The sequence below is a fragment of the Oncorhynchus clarkii genome, chromosome 2, assembly GCF_045791955.1.
Source record: "Oncorhynchus clarkii lewisi isolate Uvic-CL-2024 chromosome 2, UVic_Ocla_1.0, whole genome shotgun sequence".
Lineage (NCBI taxonomy): Eukaryota > Metazoa > Chordata > Actinopteri > Salmoniformes > Salmonidae > Oncorhynchus > Oncorhynchus clarkii.
Window position 1 is genome coordinate 24647303 of NC_092148.1, and position 6456 is coordinate 24653758.

Consider the following 6456-nt stretch of genomic DNA (forward strand, 5'->3'; position numbering starts at 1 on the left):
CAATTTTTCAGTTTTTGATTTGTTAAAAAAGTTTGAAATATCCAATAAATGTCGTTCCACTTCATGACTGTGTCCCACTTGTTGTTGATTCTTCACAAAAAAATACAGTTTTATATCTTTATGTTTGAAGCCTGAAATGTGGCAAAAGGTCGCAAAGTTCAAGGGGGCCGAATACTTTCGCAAGGCACTGTACTTTAGAAACAAAAATGTAATTTTAATATTCTATTATCTGAACAGATGTTAGTATTCGAATACTTGCAAGAGTATTCATGTAGATGGAATTGAAATTATGGAATTAAGTTAGTTAAATGAGAAGGACCAATATGCATATAGTTGTTGTAGATAAGGAGAGAAAGCACAGCAACATTTCCTCAATTAATCTAGGTAGCGAGCTACCTACTGTAGCTGGCTAACATAGCTGGCTAACATAGCTGGCTAACATAGCTGGCATCTTTACATCAATTTGATGCAGTATGGCATCTATAAGTTTATCTAATTAGCTTGAGCCTGTATGGCTTCCCTCTCTCTTCCTCTCTCTCGCTCCGGTGACACCGGGAAGAACCTCTCCTCCCAAGACCTACCAGCTGCGCAGCAAGCAGGTTATCAAGTTTAATAAACAACATTTTAAACACATGCATTTCGACTATCCGAATATCACCCCTAAAAACGTTCATGTTATTATTTGAATAGTGAAAGTATTTAAAAGTACCCATCCCTAATCATAGTAACCAAAATGTAGCCTATTAATAGCTGGATATAGAGACCTAAAGGGTCTGCATGACCCACAATGAATTGAAAAACTACACCATGTCCGGGCCAGTAGAAATTCAGTTTGGGACAGTAGATTTTTGGCCAACTAGGCCAGTGAGAAAAAAAAGGGAATGTTGGACCCTTCGCCAGCAACAAAACTGATCCCAGTTTGTAAGGTAAGTGTCCCTTTAAAACTGTACCAGTTTTGAATCTTGTGGTGATGGTATGAGTACACCTCGTATTGGACCTTATGGGGAGTGCATCTACAGTGTGAGCTCTGTATGGTTCTACTCAGATAGGAGTAATGGTTAAGTACTGAATCATTAAATATCTAATGATGTCATGATGTCACCCACTCCCAGAGCCGTAAGAGAGCTAATGAACAGCGTTAAAGAGTGCCTCACCAAACAAGCCCCTACTGTAAACAGTGACGGCAAGGGACCATCACTTTTCAACGTCAGACTGTCTACACCACTCAAAATTCACACGCGCACTCACAAACACACACACACACACACACACACACACACACACACACACACACACACACACACACACACACACACACACACACACACAACTAATACAGTAATCCACACACAGTTGGAACTCATCAGTCGACACACACATCATCACACACTCACAATGGGAACTTCAAATCAAGGCAAACAGACACACCAAAACAGACACCACAAACACACTGACCCACACTTCCAACCATACAGAAGTTTGTAAATGAGGTTTCTTTGTTTAATCATAATTTAAAAAGGAAGGCTCCAGCAACAATCACCCTGACCTCAGAACCTGAGAAAAATACTGAGAGAATGTACACACACACACACACACACACACACACACACACACACACACACACACACACACACACACACACACACACACACACACACACAGCAAGAAAGAGACACAAATGCTCCCACATTCTTATTACAGCCCGTCTACCGAGTTAGTAAATAATGTCTAATCGGGTGATAAGGCGCCCCTAGACGACAGAGATAGATGGGTGTGTATGTATGTCTGTACGCATGTATACACTACCGGTCAAAAGTTTTAGAACACCTACTCATTCAAGGGTTTTTCTTTATTTTAATATTTTCTACATTGTAGAATAACAGTGAAGACATCAAACCTATGAAATTACACATATGGAATCACGTAGTAACCAAAAAAGTGATTCTTCAAATAGCCACCCTTTGCCTTGATGACAGCTTTGCACACCCTTGGCATTCTCTCAACCAGCTTCACCTGGAATTATTTTCCAACAGTCTTGAAGGAGATCCCACATATGCTCAGCACTTGTTGGCTGCTTTTCCTTCACTCTGCGGTCCGACTCATCCCAAACCATCTCAATTTGGTTGAAGTCGGGGGATTGTGGAGGCCAGGTCATCTGATGCAGTGCTCCATCACTCTCCTTCTTGGTAAAATAGCCATTACACAGCCTGGAGGTGTGTTGGGTCATTGTCCTGTTGAAAAATAAATGATAGTCCCACTAAGCGCAAACCAGATGGGATGGCATGTCGCTACAGAGTGCTGTGGAACCCATGCTGGCTAAGTGCATCTTGAATTCTAAATAAATCACAGACAGTGTCACCAGCAAAGCGCCCCCACACCATAACACCTCCTCCTCCATGCTTTACGGTGGGAAATACACAAGCGGAGATCATCCGTTTACCCACATCACATCTCACAAAGACACAGCAGTTGGAACCAAAAATCTCCAATTTGGACTCCCTCCAAAGGACAAATTTCCACCGGTCTTATGTCCATTGCTCGTGTTTCTTGGCCCAAGCAAGTCTTCTTCTTATTGGTGTCCTTTAGTAGTGGTTTCTTTGCAGCAATTCGACCATGAAGGCCTGATTCACACAGTATCCTCTGAACAGTTGATGTTGAGATGTGTCTGTTACTTGAACTCTGTGAAGCATTTATTTGGGCTGCAAATTCTGCGGTTGGTTACTCAACTGAACTTATTCTCTGCAGCAGAGGTATCTCTGGGTCTTTCATTCCTGTGACGGTCCTCATGAGAGCCAGTTTCATCATAGTACTTGAAGGTTTTTGTGACTGTACTTGAAGAAACTTTCAAAGTTCTTGAAATTTTCCGTATTGACTGACCTTAAAGTAATAATGATCTGTCGTTTCACTTTGCTTATTTGAGCTGTTCTTGCCATAATATGGACTTGGTCTTTTACCAAATAGGGCTATCGTCTGTATACCCCGCCCCCTACCTTGTCACAACAGAACTGATTGGCTCAAACGCATTAAGAAGGAAAGAAATTCCACAAATTAACTTTTAAGAAGGCACACCTGTTAATTGAAATGCATTCCAGGTGACTACCTCATGAAGCTGGTTGAGAGAATGCCAAGAGTGTGCAAAGCTGTCATCAAGGCAAAGGGTGGCTATTTGAAGAATATCAAATATATTTGGATTTGTTTAACACTTTTTTGGTTACTACATGATTCCATGTGTTATTATTATAGTTTTGATGTCTTCACTATTATTCTACAATGTAGAAAATAGTTAAAAACAAAGAAAAACCCTTGAATGAGTAGGTGTTCTAAAACTTTTGACCAGTAGTGTATGTCTTTGTGTTTATGTGCTTACAGTATATGTGTATGTGCACCTGCATAAGCATGGGTGTGTATGTTTGTGTATTCCTGTCTGTGTGTGTGGTCATGGCATTGTGTGTGTGTATTCCTGTCTGTGTGTGTGGTCATGGCATTGTGTGTGTGTATTCCTGTGTGTGTGTGGTTATGGAAGTTTGTTTGTCTGCTATAAGTATACCATAGGGTGGGAGCTAGCACCTTAGTAGCAGCAGGAAGTGCATAAATCAGCAGTGTAGGCCCATCACTCTGTAAATCAACACTAGTGCACTCATTACTCTGTGTGTGTGTGTAAATCACCATACGGTGTGAGGTAGGGGAAAATCAACACCTCCAAAGAAAAAGAGAGGGAAGAAGGGAGGGGAGAGACTCTCCTTTCATCATGTTTCTAAATGCTATGTGCATGCCTGAGAGTGTCCTGGTCTACTGTGTGTGTGTCTGACCTGGCGGTAGGTGCCCTCCATCAGAGTGTCTAGGTTCTTTAGGGGGGCGGGGGTCTTGTCTTTGAAGCGGGTCAGGAGACGGCGTTGGGTGGCTCTGGACCGCCCGCTCTGACAGGAGGTCCTGGTACTTCTCTGCACTCACACGCAGCTACACGCACGCACGCACACACACACACACACCACACACACAAAGAATGTTTTTCTAACACTGCAGGTAAAAGCTGTACCTACAAACACAACACATGAATGTACAGTGTGGACTCTAGTGGTGGGATGTCAGGCAGAGATATGGTATGAGTTCCCTACCACACACATTCTGTCTCTGAGGTTCTCAGGGGCCAGTATAGTGGGGTCTCCATCGGTGAAATGTCAGGCAGAGATATGGTATGGTTTCCCTACCACACACACTCTGTCTCTGAGGTTCTCAGGGGCCAGTATAGTGGGGTCTCCATCGGTGAAATGTCAGGCAGAGATATGGTATGGGTTCCCTACCACACACACTCTGTCTCTGAGGTTCTCAGGGGCCAGTATAGTGGGGTCTCCATCGGTGGGATGTCAGACAGAGATATGGCAGCTTATCTCTCCTCAGGACGCCAGCCAAGTTGAACAGAGCACATCACATTGTTCTTTATCTGCCCACAGAGCAGCACACACACACACACACACACACACACACACACACACACACACACACACACACACACACACACACACACACACACACACACACACACACACACACACACACACACACACACACAATCTTCATGCATCTAATCTGGGACAGGGGTCCTGTGTAGTAGGAGACGCCATGCCCAGGTCCAGATAATGACTCATAGTCAGAGCTGCTTCCCAGGGCTGAGACCTGCTCACCAACAGCAGGTAGACTAGATTCCCACACACACTATCAACAGCATCAATACATACCACTCACTCTCCATTCCAGGGCAAATACATGCCACTCACTTTCGTGCAGTTGACACTATCGAAGACAAGCAGACTTAAAACTTAACCACTATTCTCACAGAACACCACTCTCCCACTATCCCTAGGTGTACAGGGAACCAGTGGAGAACAGGTCATGTAGATGTCTATGGTACAGACCAGGTTCTGGGGTGACTCAGGTAGATCTCTATGGTCTGTTACCTGGAAAGACCTCGCTGAGGTTGACGGGCGGTTTGTTGGTATCCACGGTGATCTTGTACTTGGCGTTCTTGGAGGGGGCAGAGGGGCAGCAGACTAGATGGAGGGGCAGGGAGAACTTACACTGGGCCACCCTCGGGATGCCTGAGAGGGTGAATGTGAGGAGGTTTTGTGAAACGTGCAGCTCCTTAAAAATTGGAGAGACAAATCGTGTGTGGTTAAGACATGGCTCTGAAGAAGCGGGTGTGTGTGTGGTTAAGACATGGCTCTGATGGAGCGGGTGCGTGTGTGGTTAAGACATGGCTCTGATGGAGCGGGTGCGTGTGTGGTTAAGACATGGCTCTGATGGAGCGGGTGCATGTGTGGTTAAGACATGGCTCTGATGGAACGGGTGCGTGTGTGGTTAAGACATGGCTCTGATGGAGCGGGTGTGTGTGTGGTTAAGACATGGCTCTGATGGAGCGGGTGTGTGTGTGGTTAAGACATGGCTCTGATGGAGCGGGTGTGTGTGTGGTTAAGACATGGATCTGATGGAGCGGGTGTGTGTGTGGTTAAGACATGGCTCTGATGGAACGGGTGTGTGTGTGGTTAAGACATGGCTCTGATGGAGCGGGTGCGTGTGTGGTTAAGACTTGGCTCTGATGGAGCGGGTGCGTGTGTGGTTAAGACATGGCTCTGATGGAGCGGGTGCGTGTGTGGTTAAGACATGGCTCTGATGGAACGGGTGCGTGTGTGGTTAAGACATGGCTCTGATGGAGCGGGTGCATGTGTGGTTAAGACATGGCTCTGATGGAGCGGGTGTGTGTGTGGTTAAGACATGGCTCTGATGGAACGGGTGCGTGTGTGGTTAAGACATGGCTCTGATGGAGCGGGTGCGTGTGTGGTTAAGACATGGCTCTGATGGAACGGTGAATTGAATTCTCAAGAATCCGCTCTAATAGCTCAGACACACCGGTAGGATTGTCAAACGTTTACCTGCCGACAGTACTTAGCACCTCTGAAGACAGTGTCGGCAGTCAATCTCGTTTGTGTTCACACAGCAAAGACCTTGAAGTCGTTAGCCACAGCCTTGTTAAAATACTCCAAACCAGAAGGTGGCAATAGCGTTGTTTGATAATATATGTCGGTGTGTGTTGCTTATGGTTTCCAATGTTAGCTAGCTAGCTAGCTGTGTTAATGTTGCTATTTTTGTAGAACGCCCTTGTTAATACTAGCCAGATGGCCACAGCTAGATAACTACCTAGCAATTCACTCTCCATAATCCCATACTGCCAGTGCCAGCCCATAGCCAAATGCTTAGCTAACGTTAGCATATTGCTAGCTAGCACAACATAGCTAGCTAGCCTAGGACACTGCAGTAACTGTGCAGCTAACACAGGCAACTGTTTCATGGAAACTAATCCATTGTGATTTAATTCTAATGTCAATACTATCTACAGTGGTTTGCATTGTGTCTGTGCACTTACCTAGCTGCCATGCCATAGCCTACATTGCATATGAAGTG